The sequence below is a fragment of the Pseudonaja textilis genome, chromosome 6 (genome assembly GCF_049901715.1).
Source record: "Pseudonaja textilis isolate UNSWEBS1 chromosome 6, rPseTex1.2, whole genome shotgun sequence".
NCBI lineage: Eukaryota > Metazoa > Chordata > Lepidosauria > Squamata > Elapidae > Pseudonaja > Pseudonaja textilis.
The window spans coordinates 43,905,323-43,928,124 of record NC_141995.1 but is presented as its reverse complement, the minus strand read 5'-3'; the positions used below and the strand labels follow the sequence as shown (position 1 = coordinate 43,928,124).

The following is a 22,802-nucleotide window of genomic DNA, read 5'->3' as shown; positions in this document are numbered from 1 at the left end:
CAGTTATGCAGGTGTCCAGAGATTCTATAAGATTTTAGTTTTAGGAGTAGTTTGTCATGTACCACTGAATCAAAGGCTTTACAGAAGTCTATGTAAATTGCATCAATTGCTTTGCCCTGATCAAGGGTTGTACTGGATGACCTACAAAGTCCCTTCCAACTCTGTTAATCTAATCTAATAAGAGCTGTATCATGAATATTGTGTGATACGGATTAAATCATGTAAAGAAAAGCTCATTTTCTTTTAGCTAAATGCTAGCAATTCCATTATACGGTCAAACAGGACAGATTTAAAGCATCTAGATTTTTTAAAAAAGAAAGGAAAAGAAAAAAAAATGCTGTCAGATGAGCTAGGGACAAATCTTGATTTATAATGTTCCACTGCCCTGATGAGATTGTGACTGACTAATCTTAAAGATATCATGTCAATGGTATCTTGAAGAAAAAGTGTTCCTGCAAGCAACTGACAGATCTTGCATAGAGGGCAAATTGTATTCAATTTAACAAAGTCATTCTGTTCTTTAACTATTCAACAACCCAAAATTAGATTTGTTGGGAAAATTTAAAAAGGGCTTTCCCCCCTTGTAATACAGAGATCTTCAAATGTGGCAACTTTATCACTTGTGGACTTCAATTCCCAGAATTCCTCAGCAAATCCTGCTCTAACATAACAGAACAGCTTTGAACAACAGGCTTGCTCAACTTCTGTCTTGGGAACATTTCTGTCTTATCACATTTTTATACTGCATTTCACTCAAGTGATTCCATAATCAAGTGATTTTGATTATGGATAGTTTATTTGTATTATGTTTTGAGTAGAAACACATGGCTTAAGAAGCTGCTAAACTATATATTCCATCCAAGATGACAAATAGTAATGAATGCTGAGAGATGTAGTTGGACAAAATTTTGTTGTAGGCTATAGTTTTTCTGTAAAAGATCACAACTTGACCTTTTTCCTTCCTACTCTTAAAATCTAAGTTCAACCATGGAAGCATCTATACCTTACTATATACCAAACTTACTATATACCAAGAAAAGTGGCTCATGGTAGATTCCAGGTTTGTCTAGTGACTTCAGCTGAGAAACTACTATCCATTTAAATTTTCTTCATTGCCCTTAACACATGCAAATTGAATGATGGGTAGTTTTCTAGATGTGGTCTTTGTCATTAGACAAAGATACTAAACAAAGAGCAGGAAGTTGGCAGATCCCAGGAGAAATAAAATAACTATCTATACAATTGGGAATATGACAGGTATTAATGGCAGTTCTGCTTATCTCTTTGATTAATTTGTGTTCAAGGTGACATATAATAAACTATTACTCTAACCCAAGTATCTTCAAACTTGGCACATTTAAGACTTGTGGACTTCAACTCCAAGAATTTCTGAGCTAGCATGACTGGAGGAAGAATTCTGGGAGTTGAAGTCCACAACTCTTAAAGCTGTCAAGTTTGAAGACCTCTGCTCTAACCTGTGTACATTTTTCTTTTGACATGCTAATGTTTCCAATGTTATTATTTTTGTAATAGCTTTCAGTTTATTTGCCTGTATCTCAGTGCAAGATTTATATTCCAGTCATTTTTAGGTACCAAGAGACAAATATAATTATTCCCAAGTATTTCAACTGAGACCAAGACACCAGAACTTTCCAAATTTAAGGTTTTTTTTTTTTTAGTAATTGATACAATGGGGATATCATGTCTAATGTAGCACCAGAGTCCAAAATTATATGTATTTCAATAAATAGTTCACAAGAAATTATTTAATCAGAAATACAGCTATTCAGTAATATTTTGAGGACATTTATAAGGCTGCCTTGTAACCTCATCATTCCTGACAGAATGGCCAATTGTTTTGTTGCTTTGGCTGCAACAGATTAATTCTGAATAGTTTTCCACATTACTATGTTTTCTTAGATGTAATGAATTCTATAGTCACATAGGCTTTGCCCAATTGCAGCTCAGTTGTATGCATATTTATTCAAAACTTTAATGGAGTTTCCTCTGAGAAAACATATGCAGAATTACATCTTAAATGTTGAGCCCTTTTAAGCCTTCAGCTGAACCTGAAAACCTTGTAACTTGTTCCATAATAAAAGAAAGCCAAGTAAGTAAGGTATAGAAGTTATATAGAATAATAGAGTTAGAAGAGATCTTAGAGATTTTCTAGTGCTACCACCTGCTTGAGCAGAAGACCTATACTATTTCAGACAAATGGTTGTCCTGTCTCTTTTTGAAAGCCTCCCGTGATGGAGCATCCACAGCTTCTGCAGGTAAGCCATTCCACTGATTGATTGCTCTCACCCTAACTTTCCTCTTCCCACCAACGGTGTTTTGCTACCTTTGTGCATGTTTATTTTATTTATTTATTTTTATTTATTTATTTTTGTCAATTGCTTACAAGATAATAGGTATAAGTAAAAACATAGTTATGAATACATGGATACATATAAGAAAAATAAAAGAAAATAAACAATAGGACAGGGACGGTAGGCACATTGGTGCGCTTATGCATGCCCCCTACAGTCCTCTTAGGAAAGAGGTGAGGTCAATAGTAGACAGTCTAACGTTAAAGTTTTTGGGGTTTGGGGAAGAAACCACAGAGTCAGATAGAGTATTCCAGACATTGACCACTCTGTTGCTGAAGTCATATTTCCTGCAATCATGTTTGGTGTGATTAACCTTGAGTTTGTATCTATTGTTTGTTCTTGTGTTGTTATGGTTGAAGCTGAAGTATTCATTGAGAGGTAGGACATTGCAATGTATGATTTTACATACCATACTTAGATTGGACCGAAGAAGGCATAGTTCTAGGTTTTCTAGGTCTAGAATTTTGAGTTTGTTGACAAAAAGTATTCTGCAACGAGTAGAGGAGTGGAGAACTCTTCTTGTGAAATATTTCTGGACTTTCTCAACTGTGCTAATATCAGATACGTAATGTGGGTTCTAGACTGATGAGCTTTATTCAAGAATTGGTCTAGCAAATGTTTTGTTTGCTCTGGTTATTAGTGTAATATTACCAGAGAAAAAGCTAGGTAAGAGTAGGTTAACAACTCTTAACACCTTTTTGGCTATGTAGTTACAGTGGGCTCTAGCACTTAGATCATTAGAGATGAGTATTCCAAGGTCCTTGACAGAGTTTGGATCATCAACAAGGTCTTGACTATTCAGTGTGTATTTTATTTTCTGATTTATTTTTTGCCAATATGTAAGACAGAGCATTTATTTGTTGAGATTTGAAGTTGCCATTTGTTTGACCATTCTGATACATAGTCAAGGTCTTTTTGAAGGGTAACAGTATTGTCTGTTATGTTAGGGAATGTTAAATATTTCAAAGCTTTACTGTCACACTTTTATTTGAATGTATTTCAACTAGAGAAGAAAAATGGTGTATGAACACATCCCTCCTTTTGCACAGGGTCAGTTGCTATTCTGATTATGTTTTTCCTATGCTCCAAAGTAGAAAAAACAAGCTGTAATTGCTTTCTGTCCCTCCATCATGTTTCTCCTTCAGCTCCATGACCTGACAGCTGCTCCTAAAAGTGGAGCACCAGCAGCTTCTTTCAATTTTTCTTTTTTGTATCAAGGGCTGTCCCTATTTGACTTTTGGCACTGCTGGCTACTGTCACTCACTTTAATCAAAACTTGACACGTCAATTTTTCCAAGGAGAAATACTGCGTTTTCTCTCTTTATCGAAGTTGCTAGGCCATCTTCAAAAGCATAATTGCATATTCTTTTTTTTTCTGATATTGCACCATGTTCTTGGCATATTAAAATGCTATATTACTTCAACTTCAGCATGAATGTGATAGACATATTGAAAAACTTGATTGTTTCATAAATAAATAAGGGTCTTTTAAATAGGAAATGAAAGGGATATTTCTAGGCAAAAGCAAATATGAAATAATTTTAATAATGCAACAATGCAAATATGTTAATTGCCCTTCTCACTCAAAATTATTAATATCTCATTCTGTTACATTGCATAAGTGGAAAAAGAGAAACAAGAATCAAATCCTACTTCTGTTATAAGGGGATCTTATAGATTAATACCAATTAATTGATGGATTTCTCTAATGGCCTTCTTAGTTAAGGTAATAAACCATTGGCATATGCAGCATATTAAATTTATGTCTAAGTGAAGACACATGTGGTGATGTCATACCTTAAACCTACTTTTATGTGCTTGCATTACAACATTTCACCCAGACTGTGAATGATAGTATTTGCAGCATATCATCATTCATTAAATGTCCACCCCAGACACCTGTGCAATAAACATATTTATCAGAAACTATATTCTTGAAGGCAATGAGGCTTCTAGTTTTAGTAATGGCCAAGTGAAGCCTACAGGGAGACTGAACAATAAATTTGATCAACTTTAAGTATTGTATGGGTTAGCAAAGATTTATTAAGTAGAAAATATATTTATATTGGAGAAGCTACATAATAAAATGGGTTAGTGCTCTTGTTTTGTTTATGAGAAAGAGAATTTAATCTAAAAACAATTTATCTTAAGAAAATGGTTTAATAAAAGGGTGGGAAGAACAAAAAATGATCCAAAAAAAGAAAAAGGAACCAATGCCATCTCTATCCATGATCATAACCAAATGCTAACTGAAAAGAGTTACGATGATTAATTTTATTTATGGTAATTTATAGCTATTCACTGACCATGGGAAATTAGAAATTAGGAAATAGTTGTCATAAACAGAAAGATCAGAAAATACAGAAGTGTCAATCAGAATCCATCTATGTGCATAAGATTTGGGTATGTCATCCTGACTGCATTATTTGCCCTACAGATGTTTTTGGGAGCACGAAGTGAACTGTTCAGATTATAGACTATTGGCTACAAGGGCTAAACACAAGAACAAAAACCCAACATGCAGAGCATGGCACCCTATATGTGTTGATCTGTGATTACTTGAACAATCCCATGTAGACTACACACTTCAAAACCCAATTAATAAGTTTAATAATGATAACAATTAATAGATGATGATGATGATAATAACAATAACAATAACAACAACAACAATAATAATAATAATAATTCCAATAGTAATAGTAACAACTGGAACACTACTTGAACACCATTGGCATTGACAATTCACCATCAGTCAATTGCAAAAAATGCCTTTAAAGGGAACAGCTTACATTCTGTGGCCATATCTGTAACACCATTAAGTATCCATATCTGCGTATCCCATGTCCTTGGAAAGGACTTAATTGGTAGACAAAAACACAAAATCCAATCTGAACATTTGTCTGACTGTATGATGAACCAATAAATATGTGTTTTGCCCACAAACTGTGTGTGTGAGAGAACGTAAAGATAGACATAAATTCTTTATATGAATTTTAAATTAATAAAGCTGAAATCTTCTAATGTTGCAAAAATAATGGCAGGTTGTTTTAAAAACTGTAAAATGTATACATTTTGATTTATTAAAACAATAAAATATTTTGTTTTGGACACCTGAGACAATCTTCATTACAGTTGGTTATGGTTAGTTTGCTCCATAGATTTCATAACAAGAATTGAAACATTAACTAATATGGTTCATGCATGTCCTATTATTGCTGTACATGGTCAGACATGATAGGATTGTCACCATTATTAATGCTGTCAAAAACATATGTTTCTACTTGGCAACATTTCCAATATTTTCAATTTACCAGAACAAGTATTTTGCAAAAAGAGTCTGTCTTGCAGACTTTACTGATGAAAGGAAAAACTACAAGAAAGTGGGGAATAGATCCTGTTATTACTACATCCTTCAAAAATAATGAAAGAAAAAATAAAGGATTTTTTAAAAATAATAATTTAAAATAATATAATAACCCATACACTTTTGGAGCATGATACTAAGTTTGTCACACAAACCCCTCAGCTGACAGAAGCTGTTCATCCAATAATATGAATTGCTCTTTAGGTGTTGAGATGATAATTCATGATAAAATAAAGCTTAATTTGTATTTTAGAGTAGTCTATAGGCCACACCAAGAGAGACACTTGATTATTGTCCAGAATAATGTATACAACCCAATGGCTGTTTTTCTATAGTGTTATCTCTAAGGGACCAATTATGTCACAGAAGCATAATCCCTATGTGAATATTAGAGGAAATAAATATAGGGACTGTTTTAGAAGTAATTTTTTACTGTGGAAATGTGTTTTATCATTTCTCCTGTTTGTATTGGTTTCTCACTGCCTTAGTACAGAAGTCTATTTCCTTTTTTCTTGCCTGGACACCCCCCTCAGTGAACAATCATGTGCCTTGGCCACTCTGAAGCAATGCAAGAGACTCCTGTTCCAAAGATGCTTTTTCAAGAGGCAACTGGACGTTCTGGAAACCAAGAAAGTCCAATTGCCTCCTGAAAAAAGCACCTTTGGGACAACCATGAACTGGATGACTGAAGAATTCCTATAGATAAGAGACTCCTGTGCTCAGTGAACTGAGGAAGCACCCAGGAGCAATCATTAGATCCATTTGCACCAAGTAAAGATACCAGCTGGTCTCACTCACAACATATCCTAAGGAAATCATCCAGATTTAAGGAAAAATCACATGCCCTCAGAAAGGCAGTAAAAAATCAAGACAGAATGCCAAGCGTGCATCCTGCCTGTCAGCCATTTCTTCTATGACCATGCCAACCCTTCTGTAGATAGTTGTTCAAGCCCCCAGAATAAAAGTACCACAAAAAACTCTGGGGTGGGGACTCAGGAGAAGCTCAGCTACAGACAGAAAGTCTGGGCTGCCTGAACCATTAAGGCTGTTACCAGAGGCAGTTTCTGAAAACACTTACAGCAGCAGGGGGGGCAATTAAGAAAAGGATTAGGTTAGAAATACAGGCACACTAGAATCTTTTCTTCCCGTGTTCATTGTAGGATTAACCCTGTAAAGTGGGAAAAGATTTCTTCCAACAACGGTTCTCCAAACTGCTCAGAAAATTAACAAACCAGCAGGAGTCTTATGGGAATTAACTTACAAGTAAAGATAACTGCTGTGAAATTAAAAATATAAACAGTTTCACAATGCAAGTGTATAGCTAACTATAACATATAGGCAGTTATTATGATGTATCTTCTAAGGAGTGCAAAAGTTAATATGTAAGGAATGGTTTACTATCTCAACTTGAAATATTTTGTGTATCTACTAAAGAGTGAGGATGCAATCTTATTTGACTTTTCTGAGAATACGTTCCACTGAACTCAGTGCAAATTATTTCAAGGTAAATATATTGTTACACAGTAATTTTATTAGCTTTATGGGAATTATTTAAGAGTACATATAGCTGTCAAAAATGCAAAGAATTTCATAATCTATAAGGCACTGCAAGTATCAATTACAAATATCAATTACAAAACCACCTTTGGGACAACCAGTTGTATCAAATATGTTGTATCTACTAAGGAGCACAATTGCTGATATATTAATTAAATATGTGTAGAGAATGGGTTTCCACAAAGCCATTATATTAACAAGATGCTAACCTCACATTTTAAACCTGACATTTCTGGAACATTTTAAAAACTACTTCCGGAATATGGAGGAATACTTAAGGAAAAAACCAAGAAAGTCCAATTGTCTTTTGAAAAGCATCTTTAGGACAACCACAACCTGGATAATTGAGAACCCCCATAGACATAGTTACAGCATAAGGTCTGTAGTAGATGGGTCACTCCAGATCAGTGGTGGGATTCAAACATTTTTACGATCAGTTCTGTGGGCATGGCTTGGTGGACATGGCTTGGTGGGCGTGGCAGGGGAAGGATACTGTAAAAGGCCCATTCTCTCCCCACCCCACTAACCTGCTTTCCAGCTCTGTTCTCCTGTGCAGGGCAACAAAACAAGACCCACCCAATCATCTGGGACTCGGGAGGCAGAGAATAGATGGGGGTGGGGCCAGTCATAGGTGGTATTCTGAACTGCTCAAAATTTCCACTATCGGTTCTCCAGAACTGGTCAGAACCTGCTGAATGCCACCTCTGCTTCTGATGTGATACGGATAAGCAAGTTAAACAGGATTTCCCACACTCAACCCAGGCAGCTGATAAAACTATCAGGCAAGACATACTTTTGCTTATCAAGGAAAACATCCCAGAAAACATGTACCCTTGGTAAATTTTCTATAGACCCCCCACATCTTTTGCCTAAAAAGATCAAAAGTTGAGTCACTTTATAAAAGAGTTCCCGGAGCTCCACACTTTCTCTTTTAAAAAAGCGTTATCTTGAGATGTGAGAATGAACTCTGGTAAATGTAATTGGAAGAAAGATTGGGAGAAATTAAAGAAAAATGGCTATGAGATGGACATAATACGAAATTTGAAAAAAAAACATATGGTGAACAAGTCTACATAGGAAACTGAAAGGGAATGTCAAAAAAAAAAAAAGATGGCAGGATTATTATCTCTCCATTGACCTGGATGAGACATAGTAAAGAACAAATTGGGTTTCTTTGGCAGTGAAGCTGAGCAGGGGAATAACAAATCAGGCCCTTCCCCAGGAAGTCAATAGAGAAAAGCAAAGCTCAGAAAGGAGAGACACTTTTCTAGATGATAGAAATAAAATTACAGGGATATATGGCAAAAAGAACGGCTCTCTTTGGTGAGTATAGAGGCGAGGGATGCTTTGTGAGATTGAGATCTAAGATATGCCAAGAAAATGAAAGAATTTCTATTATTCCTAAGGTTCAACTGAAACTTGGACATTTTCAAGAACCAAGGTTTATCCAGGTAATTACTGAATAAATCACACAGTAGGAGAGATAAGTAAGTTAGAATGCACCATCACAATTTTACCCTTTATTTTGGAAGACTTGATCTGCTTTATTGTCCTTTATAACTTCATTATTTTTGGTAATTGTCTAACGATTTGTGTGTCTTCAGTTTATTGTTCTTGTGCAAGGCATAAAACATTAAACATATTTTTTTGTTCCAAATGGACCCCAGATGCTAACCCCTGTGGACCCACTAAGTCTTTCCGTAATATTTTTGAAATTGACTGCTGTTTATAATTTTATCAATACTTATTTCATCCTCCTGCAAAGGCTTGAGGCACTAACTACCTACATTTTGAAAGAAGATTTTCCCTTTTCTTATATTGTTGCTTTTTAAATTGTACTTATTGTTTTTTATTTGCAACTCCTGGGAAAAAGGATTAGGGACCATTTTTCTCAGGACCCACTTCTCAAGCTTTTGGGATGAAATGCTGACAGTATTTTCCTTTTTTCATTATTATCATTATTTTTACCATCATGATTAATATTAAGTTAAACTGTTTAGGGTCTGAGTTTCCTGTAAGTCTCAAAAGTCAATGTTAGTAGAAAGGATGCAAAGGCAAAGAGAGAGATTACTGAGAGAGAAGAACAAGATGGAAAGCTTTTCCCCACCTTCCCTCTATTATTTTCTGTGATGGTTACCTTGATGGTTGGCCCAATGATATTAAGATCATTAAGATCAATTCAATTAATGTTTGATGGAAGAAATGAGGCAAGTGGTATATATTCTATAGCATTGGAGCCATACAAGAAAAAGTTTTCTTTCACACCTCAGATAGATGAGCTTCAAGAAACAAAAGAATTTTAAAAAAATGCCTTTTTAAGCAGGTAGATTCATAGCAGGAAAACTAGGTGCTCAGATAATCAGACTCTAAACCAGGGGAACTTTAAGACCTGTGGACTTCAATCATTCTGACTGGAAAATTCTGGGAGTTGAAGTCCACAGGTCTTATGTTGCCAAGGGTGGACACCCCTGCTCTAAACCATTTATCATATCATAAATTGTTTACAGAATCGCTTTTACTATAGCTTTAAGGAATTCAACAGGATTATCAAACTACATAAAGTAGGTGAAAGCAGGAAAGCTTAGCATTCATTTTAGAATACTTATAAAAAGGGCCAATATAAAACCACAATATTTCATTTCCTGATCAAGTGAAAGATAAGCCACATATGGAATCATCTATAAAATAGCCTAACACATATGCATAGTTGAGCAGGAGATCCTTGTCTCATCTTTTCATTATCCACGACTGTATCTTTGAAATTCTGAGAGTTAATCCACACATCTTAAATTTGCCAAAGTTGAGAAACATTTTTTTAGACCTTACATAAGTCCCCAGTTAATTTTGTTTTCCAGAGTAAATTCACCTCTATTAAGGTCACGTAAAGTTGCATAAGTTGTTTTGAAGTATTTGAGATATCCTCAGGAATGAAAATACATTATAAATATAGATATTTAATATTCAATTAATTTCTTGGGATTTTAAGAACATATTATCTTGTATAGCAGAAGAAGTAAATAATTAGGTTACATTACTGTCCTGTGCATTTGCCTTGCCCCCATGAATGTCAGCTATAGCTTCTCTGATATTCTATATCCTCAGACCTCCACAGCTGGGATTAACTGGTCCCCTTTCAATTATAAGCAGTAAACATCACTGAGACTACATATAAAACAAACCACATTACTTTTCATTGATACAATAATGCTTTCCCAAGAGGAGCTGGGGAAAAAAATATTATGTGGAATCATAAAAAAGTTGATATATACCCTTGTTCCAACTACTGTTCATTAAAAGATCTGCATGTTAGCACTATAACATTTAGGCATTCAGATTTGATTTGTTTATTTATGAGATTTATAAGGCTGCCAAATAGTTGTTTAACTATTGCTTTATTATGATAACACAGCATTCCTCTGTCCCATTTCTACCTCCTTGCAGTTACTGTTAGTCTTTACATTAAATTATGTGGCCAGTAATCTACAGGTTTAAGGGTCAGTGATAGTAGGATTTATTTACTGTGAAAGTTGAAGTGTGGCTATTCAAGCTAGTGGTTTACATGAGACTTTAGAACAAAAATTGCATAGCTTCTGAAGAGTTTTCTGTGGCATGAAAAAACAGGGACATCAAAAAACATCTGAGGTTAAAAAAGGGATCTCAGTGGCAGCAACTGAGTGAGGTGTCCTTTTTTTGATATGAAAAAGAAGGATGAAGATTGTTATTTGAATCCCACGCGCACTTCTAAAAGTAAATGCTATTGAGATTGATAGTCTTAACTACTTGCAATGCCAGCCCAGCTGTGAGGCACAGCATGGCAAATTGAATTCGCAGAGTAAGGGTTGCCTTCATCTGTTTTTCCCCAAGTTTTTACTGCTATGTAATCTTACTACAATGCCAGAATGAGTATTTTTCTGTCTCCTACGGAAGAACTGCAAAGGTGTTCCAAGGACAGTTTGGCACAAAGTTCTTTTTCAACATTGGTTGAATCTTGGAGTATGAAAGACGAAAGACAAAGATAAGAATGCCATGCTAGCCAGTTAGGATCTATGACATTCAGCTAAGCTGGATGATGATATGAACCCCAGACCTGGGCTTGCTGCCTGAAAAATTATGGTTTACCACATAGTAAGTGATAAATGGGCTCCCCGTTTTTTTGTTGTTGCAAATATAGAAAAACAATTGTGAGTTTTAGTGAACATTTAAAGACTTTATGTAACAATTTCTTATCAGAGCCAGAATGATTTTTCTGGTATAAGTCATGGCTGATAGTAATGTAATTATGATGATGAATCTCTTCTGGCATGGAATGATTTAGGCTGATTTGACAACCAGAATGAGATTTATATTATAATTGTGTTCATTCACATCTGGAAAAAAACAATAATAGTAGACTAAATTCGGAGTATACATGAGTAGGATAGTTCTGCATAAAATTACATTAATCCATTGTAAATAATCCATTAGTAATAATTAGCTCCTGTATACTGATTTCTTAAACTTATTCTGCTTGTTTCCATGTCATATTTTGAAGGTTCACAACAGGCTACACATTTCTGAAAGCTAAGTTAAAATATTCTATTTAAAACCTCACCAAGTCAGCTGAACTTTGATTTTATGAGTCATGTGGTTTATTGTATCATGAAACCCAAATAATCAGGCTTATAACCCAATATCAGGCTGAAATAAGAACTAGGGAGACTTCAGACTGTCAATGCACTGTTTGACAGTAAGTCTTCCAATTTCTTCACCTGATATTTCTAGAAGACTGACAAAATATGATAGAGCTAAATATAAATATACTGATGTGTCCAGTCAATGCATGCATAACATCTGTTGTGTTTGAGAGTGGAAGGTGCTTACTGTATATATACCTTTCCAATAGCAACAATAATAATGTATAGAGCTTCTATCTCTCAGCAAACTAATGACCATGTCCTACAGGTAGATAGTTTCATGGAACATCTTTAGTAATTCTCTCATGGGTGGGGCAAAGGAATAATAATCTGATAATCTCCTTAGTAAGATTTTAAAGAAATGGTAGGTTTGGTTTACACAAACATTCTGGAGTCTGAGTTGACGAAGCAGCTTATAGAGAATGAATCCAGTAGTGTACCTGAACATCAAGTCAGATTCTAAGGATAAGTTAAGAGGCAGAACTGAAAAGTGAGCCAGGGAATGGAATTGAAGAGTACCTCACCATATGTGAAAATGAAAAGAAGCCAAGTCTTTCATTTTGAAGCCTGGCAGCTTCTGAGATACTTTAGATGGGATTTATAAAACATTACTAAAGATTTGCAATGACAGGGCATCAAGCCATAAGGGAATGAATTATGTAGACATTATAAATGGTTCCATTAAGAGAGATATTTCCTTATATCCCGTTCTTCATAAACACAGAAGACAATGTGCATTGATTCATATAATTACAGTATATGGATATTATACAGTTATTTTAATATCGTATTTGTCTTGGGCAAACACTTAGGGCATGGAAAAGACAACTTTTGCTGATAGACCAAAGTCATAAATGGTAATGGTAGCACTGATATACTATTCAACAAGCCTGGGGTTATTGCATAGTTACTGAGCAATAATAATGCACCATATAATTGTATGACATTGTCTTAAGCTAATGGGTACAAAGTATTGTTTCAGGATTTTTAGCTGACTGAAGTCCTAGTTTCCTATTAATGTGTATTCTTCATGTGCTACATAAGGGGTTTGTTTGAGAAATGGTGCAGACTATCAACAGAGAGTCTGTTGTTATCTTTCCTGGATTTCCAGAAAGCTTTTATTACATGGTGCAGGGGTGTAAAACCCGATCACATCACAGGCTATATCATGACATATTGGGCTGTATCTCAGTGTATCAGGATGGTTTTTGCCTTTGCAGAGCCGCGATGGACATGGCCTGTGCGGGCTGTATCTACCCTGACCTAGTGGACCTAGGCCTGATCTAGTGGAATTAGGAAAGTAACTTACTTTCTCCAGTTTTCCCTTAACACTTGTCACTAAGACTATGCCATGTTAAATATTAATGACTTTATCCGTGCTTATGTTTTCCTCTTATTCCAAACAGTTCTACCAACAATTTTGTTGTCCATTGCTGCTTGAAGCTTATAAGACAGTCTTTAGCCATTATCTAGCCTTATCCAAGATAGTCAGGTTCTGGTAGTTACCTGCTGTTCTGAACTGCTGCTAAAGTGTTGGCTCTGCAGTTTCTTATTCTGTGCTAGGAAGGGAAAATGAATGTGATTAATCAGTTATTGGTTGGCTGTAGGATCTCAGTGAGGCTGTAGGATCTCTGCTGGGGTGATTAGATTGCTGGGCTTTGTTTTCGTTTCCGCTTCTCTGTTATTAGTTTGATGACGTCCAAGCCTGCTCCTGTTTCACTATCAGTTGGCTGTTGAGCTGACTGTTGTTTCACTCTCTTGGCTACAATTTCTTCCTTTCTGCTTTCCCACACAACACAAATCTTCCTCCAAGCACACCTACAGCCCACCCCACCACGCAGGTGCTTTCAACCTCTTATTTTTAAACTTGGTAACTAGGTATAGTGCAATTGTCTTCAAGTTGCCTTAAGGCCTCAGGGGACAAAACAACAGGAAGGTAGCATTCATGCTGGCCACTGCTAGTTTCTCCTTCCACAGGTTGTTGTAAGGATAGGCTGATTTCCAGTCTAAGCCACTTTGCACCTTCTAAGGTCAGAATATACATGTGGGGATTGGCCTGAAATACATAAAAACATAAAGATAGCCTTGCAAGCAACAACTAGAGGAGAAGAGCACTAGGCGTGAAATGACTGTTTTTGCTGTTTCCTCAGTACTTCAAAAATAATTGCTGCTGTTCAAAACTTGACAAGATGAAATCAATATTTTGCCATATAAATGTTAAGGTAGGTGGTGCAGAGATACTTGTCTGTCAGCAATATTTTTTTAATACTTTAAAAATTCTAGCTGCATGGATGGACAGAATCTATAAATTGACTTCTTTAAAACAGATAGAGGTTGACCTTTATAGTGATGGCAAAGTTCTGCCATGTATAGCCTTTTAGTATTGTTTAGCTTCACAGTCCTTGCTGGGATTTACTATATCTCTTACAATTGTAAATGAAGAGGGAGCCTTGGACTTAGTGTGTTTTCTCCTATTCAATTTGTTTATCCATTTCCTTTTATTATGAAATGCCTCATCCAATAGTGAAATTGCTGATCCAGTGCTGATTGTAAAGTCAACTGGGCTTGACTTTATTGTTGAGAGAAAAATAAGATTCTAATGAACAAGCAAATATGTTTTTTGCTAGGTTAAGGGTGGTTTTTTTTTTATTTTTAATTCTTCTCTTTTTAGACTTTGAGAAATTGTCTAATTGTCCTTTGCAGTGTGAAAGTTCAGTTGTAATTTGGTTCAGGAAACAGCATAATTCACAGATTTTTGGATGGAAAATGTTCTACCTTGGAAGAATGTCCATGAAGTTTTTAGTCCTGATTTCTATGTATGATTAATGTTTGTATATAATATGATCTGGCAATAATACATGATGAAAAGATATTATAAAAGAGTCAATGAATTGTTTTGAACAAATTTCTAAATACAAATTTCCAACTAAAAACCTGAAACCATTTTTTTTCCACAAAATTAAAAATGCCCCAGGAAGCAAAGAAATGGATTTTTGGTAGACATAAAAGGTGAAAAGGTGGCATGAAAAATCAATAATAGCTGAATTCAAAGAAAGCTGCTTTGGAGAGAAACAGAAATAGCTTGAGGAAGAGTCTAGCAAGTACTTGGGAATCTACGTTGGGAAACATTTGAGAAGAACCCTAAGGTAAGAAACAATATCAGATCTGAGAAGCCAGTGGGGAGCAATATACCGTAGTGAAAGACAAATCTAACCCAGTGCCTTGAGTCAGATCCTGAGGAATTCCACGAAGAAATCTCTGTCATTAAAAAGAGGAGGCAGTCATTCAGTCCCTGTAAAGAAATCACCCTACTGTGCTGTGTCCTTGCATGGATCCTATTTTTCCTTTGTCAGTGTGAATGACTGGGGAAAAGAAAAGAGTAAGTTAATAATTTATCTTGAAAGAGAATTGTTTGTTAAAATAGTACAGAAATTTGTAAGGAATTTGGTCTATGCTTTAAATATTGATGGATCCATTTAGAACCTAACCAAGAAACTGTACATATACTTGCAGAGTATATATTTTATTCTTAGACATTAGTTGTTCATTGGTATCATAGTGTGATTTAAGAGAGTGTAGGGATTGGTCTCAACACTCACAAAGAGGAAATGTCAGATATCCCAATGGAGGAAGTATCAAGTACCATAAAATCTATGGAAAATGGCAAAGCTTCAGTAAATGACTGGGTTACGATTGAAATCCTGAAAGTTTACACAAGATACTACCAAAACTATACTCAAGATGCCCCAGAGAAGGAAAAATACCTGATGCTTTGAAAATGCTGAAGTGGGAGCCCACCTGGGTGGGGGTAGGTGGGGGGGAGAGGGGATGGTTTCATGCAAATGGTAGGTGCAGATGTGGGCATAGTCACAACTCCATTTGTGTGAATGGTATGCCTGGTTCTGGTGAGCTGCAACCCACTAGTGGACCATGGCCCAGGGATTGGGGACCCCTGTTTTACAGCCTTTCTAAGTGTATTTATTATAAGGGAAATTCAAAAAATAAAGATCAGGATTAATATTTTTTGAAAATTAGAACAGCACAATCTTTTTAATAGCATTAATTATATTCAATGTTATACATGTAGAAATTATATAAGATAGAAAGGGGAAAATGAACAAATTTGCAAGAATTTTTGAGCAAATTTCTCAAAATTTCTTATCTGTCAAAAAGAACAAATAAATCTATAGATGAAAGAAGATATATGAAGAATCAGAAGCCTCTGCTTTTAGTCAGTTTTATATCTTTCCAACTGTTTAAAAAAAATAATGTATAGCATTCCTTTCAAGAAATATATTTTGGATATATTGAATATTTGGTTATTTTATAGTACTACTACTTTCACTTGGATATTTTATATTACTAATGGAGCCTAAGGAAAATATTTGTAACAAACAATTGTGAATTCATGCAAATAATTCTCTTAATTTTAGACTAAAAGAAGCCCAGGTCATGAGTTAGCTTCCATGTCTCAAATTTCATTTTATATCTTTTATATTTTGTTTTGTACTGTTGTTTTGCCTCATTTTAGTAATATCCTTTAAAATATATACACTAGTTTCTTAGCTAACTACAGGAGAATGTTCCTAGTGTTTCCTAATAACAGTAAGATTTGTTTAATAGTGGGAATAAATTACCCCAGAGGGTGAAAGATGATTACTTTTATAGAATAGAATAGAATTCATATTGGTCAAGTGTGATTGGACACACAAAGAATATGTTTGTTTAAGGTTAGGCTTGATTGCAATGTTGGTAATGTTTCAACCTGCACTACTGTACTGAACATGGGGATGGACTCAGTGTCCTAAATTCTCCTTTTCAACTGTGTGATTATTTAAGTGCGCCATTTCTGATGGACGTGTCTTTTGGGCATGCAATATATTTCCGAAAAACTTCAGGAACACCCTGAAACAAACATGCTGTACATTTGAGACACTGTAGCCGTTTCATGGCTTCAAGGATAGGAAGTAACTAAGGATAGCTCATGAACAAGACACTTTGTCAAATTATTTGTACATATTTACTATTTAAAGACCTGTCATCAAATATGTATGATAAGTCTTACTGCAAAAGTAAGTGTAGTCTTAGTAAAAGGTTCTTTGTTCACTAGCCACACCTGCCAATATTATATTTATTGCCTAGCATTATTCTATGTTAGATATAGGAGAGTTTCGATAAAATATATGACCCATGGTCATGTAGGTTAAATAACCTTGCTACTTGTTATAGTCAAAGTAGAAGACAAAACAAATATGAAATAGTTCTATGTCTTTTCTACAAAATATAGGTAAAATTGGAAACTTGGTTTTAACACAGTTTCTATTTTTTTGAAAGTGGAATATTCATCGGTAGGTATTTTAATTATTTAAATCAAGGGAGCAAGAAAAGGAATGTCATCTTATTTCTTACAAATAATATTTCTTTTATTTTGCCAATCTTAAAAACTGATGACACAGCACTAATTAAAGCCACTACTCTTCCTAATTAAAAAGTGGGCAATGTATCATTTTTAAAAGCTCATATAATTGAACATCAAGGAAATTTGAAATGACCATGACTCTATTTTTCTGCAGCTGGGAGCACATGAAAGAGAATGGCAATTCTCAACCAGCAAAAAATTAATATAATACAGCATAAAAATCTCACAACCATGGTTACTATTAATGGAATGGACTGTTAATGTAACCGGCTGTTATTTGTAACTATAACAACTTTTGAAACTGTCATATAGATTTAATATTTCAAAAGTCTGTGTACAAACTCTAATAAAATGCAGTGAGCAAGAAATACATACATAGCACAAACATTAATTTTGTCAGGTTTCACATTAACTTGATTCTAATATAGAAAGGCTTTTGGTTATTGATTCAAGGAAATGGCTGGGATGTTTTTATTGTACTTATTAGAAAACCCCAAAGTAATGCTGAAAATCAGCCACCATAAATGATACGACTCAAACGGTATGCATAGCTAACCCACTTGTACTTTGTAATGGACTGAATGCCTTTTGTCTACTATTTTAGTAGAGTAGCATGACTCAGACCCTTTGCTTTGATCCTGTCTTAATATCTCTTTTATGAAAGCCTTGAAAGCATCTATTGTAATTCAATCAAATATTTTGATTGCCTTAATACTCTGAAATTGTGTTCACAGATTATATTGGTCAGGATTTTAAAATAATAGTTTGTTTCACAAGCTATACTGGCATCGTTTAATGTACTTCTTAGCCATGATAGGTGAGTTCACACATCATCATGGGCTCAGTCAGTTCACATTCAAATTAATAGTATGTCTGCCGACCTATAATTTAATTTTTTTTAAAAAATAATTTAATTATTATTTTTATTTGTTTGATTTAGGCACTGCCTAATTTCAAACCAAGCAGACAGCTCACAATATAGCAAACAATATAAAACAATATAAAAAACACAACAGAAAAATAAATAGACAATATGGAAGATAGATGGATATCTTAAGGATTTTAAGGTGTTAATGTTTCCTTTTTCCTTTGCTATTTTCCTGAATATGCTAAAGTATCTTCCAAATGTATTTGGATCTCAAATCCAAAATTCTTCAGTCAGCATAGCTATTGGTCAGAGTTGTAATTCAAAAATATAGACTGGATATATAAAGAATTGAGTTAATAATCTCTTTGTTAAATTGTATTTCATAATTTTTGCAATTATCATATAGAACCTTGATAATTTGGCTCATTATTTTTTTCATGCTAAGATCCTTAAGCTACAAATAAATGCATGCATATATATAAATTGTGCCATTTCTTTTCAGATAAACAATATTCAGCAAAGAAGATGGCTATATAATTATAAGCCAAAGAAATTACAGTTATGAGATAAGAAAAAATAAAAAGGAAAAAATTATAGGTTACAACAGCACTACTCATTACATTCTTTATCTCTTTACAAACTACCCTTATTTCTGTGATATCCATGCATAGCTTTACACATTACTTTTTGAAGGTTCTCATTAGCTGCATTTAGCCAAAACCCTTTTTACTTTCTTTTTCTATTGACCCATATAATCAAAGCACCAGAAAATGTTTCTTTCATATTGATCACTCATTCTTATGTTCAAGCCACATCCATTCATTACCAATTGATTTTTTTATTTTTTCTTCTTGTTTTACCTCATATGTTTCTGATGTAACTCATTGTCACATTGTTCAACTTACCCTTATCTTTCTCTTGGGATACCCAACCCAAGTATAAATGTATGGGAAACATTTCAAATATCAAACATTAATTTATTGTAACAGAATTATTACAAGTAGTATAAAATGGATACCTAAAATGGACACCTAACATCAAAAACATCATCAAAAAGCACAACAAAGAATGTTCTTTCTGCGACAATTCAAAAAGCTGAAACTGCCCAAGGAGCTGCTGATACAGTTCTACTGAGGAATTATTGAGTCTGTCATCTGCATCTCTATAACTGTCTAGTTTGGTTCTGCAACCCAACAAGACAGACACAGACTTTAGAGGATAATTAGGACTGCAGAAAAAACAATTACTACCCACCTGCCTTCCATTGAGGACCTGTATACTGCATGAGTAAAAAAGAGGGCTGTGAAAATATTTACAGATTCCGCACATCCCAGACATAAACTGTTCCAACATCTTCCCTCAAAACGACCCTATAGAGCGCTGTACACCAGAATAACTAGAGAACAGTTTTTTTCCGAATGCCATCACTCTGTTAACAAATAATTCCCTCAACACTGTTCAACTATTTACAAAGTGTGCACTACTATTACTGTTAATCTTCTCATCACTTCTTATCACTCATCCCCTCCCACTTGTGATTGTAGGACTGTAACTTTGTCGCTTGTATCCTTACGATTTATATTGACTGTTCCTAGTATGATTTGATTGCTTATTGTACCCTATGACTATTATTAAGTATTGTACCTTATGATTCTTGACTCTTGATTAATGTATCTTTTCTTTTATGTACACTGAAAGCATTTGCACAAGACAAACTCCTTGTGTGTCCATTCACACTTGACCAATAAAGAATTCTATTCTATTCTGTTCTGTTCTATTCTATTCTTTGACCATATTTCTTCACATATAATGGATCTTCCCAGCATTAATTTCTTTAACTTTTCCCTTTATTCAGCTTTATATTTTTCCAATCTTCTAGAACAGTTTTGAGGGTAGGATGGAATATTACAAATCTCTTCTACTAGCAGACTATCACTGTCGGCTGTATAACACTTTAGGACCCCACCCCCCCTTCAAAATAACTGCCTTGAAAATGTAAGAATCACTAATGTTTAGATAACATATCTTTCTCCAGAGTATACTTTCAATAAAAAGTGTGCTCCAAAGGGAATGCATAGTATATAAATGAGATTGGCCCAAAATGCAATTAAGTGTTCAGGCTTTGGACTGGTCTCTGCTATATCAGCATTTCGGAAGATTTGCTGACTGAAATATGGACTCTTGAGTCTTGATGAACTAGAGCTGTACATTATTATTTGATTTTAGCCTTCAATCCTGTCTCTTGCTGGTTTCAAATTGTATTCTCTTTCAATGCCACATGTTTTTTTCTAGGCACGAAGATTACCACTTCTCCGTGATTAATGTCTTCTCATCAATAGCATGAGGTACCACCCTTCAGCGATGCAGTCATTGAACAGCTAGTGTATTTTCTTACATAGGGAGGTGAATATATATTCTCAGCATCTGAAAGAACTGAATCTAAACTTGCAGTTATTTAATATAATAAATGAGCAATGTCATCTGCAGCCAGGGAATTTAAAAAGGCAAGATCAGATGTAATAACCCAATGCAAGCTCTTCCTCTCTGTGCACATGTCCAAAAGGGGCTTGCATTGGAATGACCATCTGGCCTTTTTTTTACTCCTCATTACCCACGGATGCCACTGTGGAATGGAGGAAGGAATTGACTTCATACCATTTTCCCCACTAGTTGAAGTGCTGTCCACCTTTACTTAGACCAGTACAAAATGATGACCACATCAATTTGGCTCTTCACATCTCAATCCTGCTTTCATTGAAATGGCCATTCAAATTGTGAAGAGAAGATAATTATACTAAATTAACAACTCACATTAAGAAGGATCTAGAAAGATGGAAGAATCTACAACTTTCTCTTATGGGCAGGATAGCTGTTATAAAAATGAATATAATACCAAAAATACTTCTTTTATTTCAAAATATTCCTATTGAACTAGAGAAAGGCTTCTTCAAGAATCTAAACTGTTGTAGAGCAGTGGAAGGAAGAGGCAAGAGCCAGAGTGAACAACGAACAGGCTTTATTACAGGGAATAAAGGGTTGCCGCGTCTGCTTTCTAACTAGCAGGTTAGCTGGTGGCAACGGGGCTGGCTCTGCTCGACAGCCGGCTTTTATAGCCGGCTGTCAAACGGAGCCAGCCAATGGGAGCGGCTGGTGCTCCCGCTCAAACAGCGGACCTGGTTGGGGACTCCAACCAGTTCCAAAGACATAACACTCCTTTCCCCCAGCTGGGCACATGCGTAGTCCTTTAGGTAAGTCGGTTGTCTGCGCTGGTGACAAGAACGTCGCAACCCGGGTAAACTGCTGGCTGGCGTCAAGTCCTTGCCCCCGGGAATTGCCTCGGAGTTTGTTGGGGAATGGGCTAGGTCAGGTGTGGTGTTCTGCGAGTTCGGTAAGTCCCCCTGTTCGGGCTGACCATGGCGAGTCATTAGGTCCGGCTGGCAAACAGGTTCGCTTGGCTGTTGGTTCGGTGTCTCTAGTTGGAAGCTCGGGTCCTCCAGCAAACTCTCCTGGTCGATGGGGTAGACCGGGTCCTGCAGGGAGCTTCCGTCTGAGCAGACTGGTACCGGCAGGGAGTCCTTGGTGCTGGAAGGTTGGGCTGGGTCGGCATCAGTCGCACTTCTCCATCGCCTTCTGAGTTGGTCCACGTGTCTCCGCCACAAGCGTCCATCTTCCAGGAGGACCCTGTAGGATCTAGGACCTGTGACTGACACAACTTGACCTGGTACCCACAAAGGATCCCCTGCATAATTCCTGGCATACACCAGGTCATGCAGGACAAAGTCCCTGACCAGACTGTCAGACCCTAAAGGGGCATCTGGGCAGTAGTGTGGATGCAACCTGTCCAGGGTGGTCCTAAGGCATCTCCCCATCAAGAGTTCGGCAGGGGATTTATTAGTAGTGGTGCATGGCGTCATATGTTGGCTCAGAAGGTAACGTGACAGTTTAGTGTGCCAGTTTTCCTGGCCAAATCTGGCGAGTGCCTCCTTGGCTGACCTGACTGCCCTCTCAGACATCCCGTTGCTAGCGGGGTGAAAGGGGGCTGTAAGTATGTGTCTGATGCCCAAGTTAGCAACGTACATACTGAACTCACATGACGTGAACTGCGGGCCATTGTCAGACACCAGCGTGTCAGGGAGTCCATGGGTGGCGAATAAGCGGGTCAGAGCCTTAACTATTGCTTGAGTGGTAGTCGAGGGTAGCAGGGCCAAGTCTATCCATTTGGAGTTGGAGTCCACTACCACCAAGAAGGTCCTGCCATGCACCGGTCCAGCCAGGTCGATGTGCAGGCGAGACCAAGGGGCACTAGCACTCTCCCACTTGGTGGGCGTGGCAGCTGGTGGGGCAGCCCTGGTTTCTTGGCAAGGTTGGCATGAGCTTACCCAGCTGGCGATTTGGGCATCCATGCCGGGCCACCAAACGTAGCTGCGGGCCAGAGCCTTCATCCTTACGATGCCCGGGTGGCCCTCGTGAAGCACCTTCAGGATGGGTACACGAAGAGTGGCTGGAATGACTACCCTTGTACCCCACAACAGACATCCTTGTAGCT

The 22,802-nt window shown here is 36.3% G+C and overlaps 1 long non-coding RNA gene across 2 annotated transcripts in view; it reads left to right on the top strand.

Annotated features, from left to right (window-relative positions):
• LOC148125465 (uncharacterized) overlaps positions 1–22,802 on the top strand; it is a 77,543-nt gene that overhangs the window by 8,504 nt on the left and 46,237 nt on the right. Inside the window, exon 2 of one of the 2 annotated variants that reach the window (XR_015744148.1) lies at positions 8,703–8,747. The exons of the other annotated variant lie outside the window; for it this stretch is intronic. This is a non-coding gene — a long non-coding RNA (uncharacterized LOC148125465). The remainder of the gene's footprint in view (positions 1–8,702; positions 8,748–22,802) is intronic. 2 annotated transcript variants of the gene reach the window in all.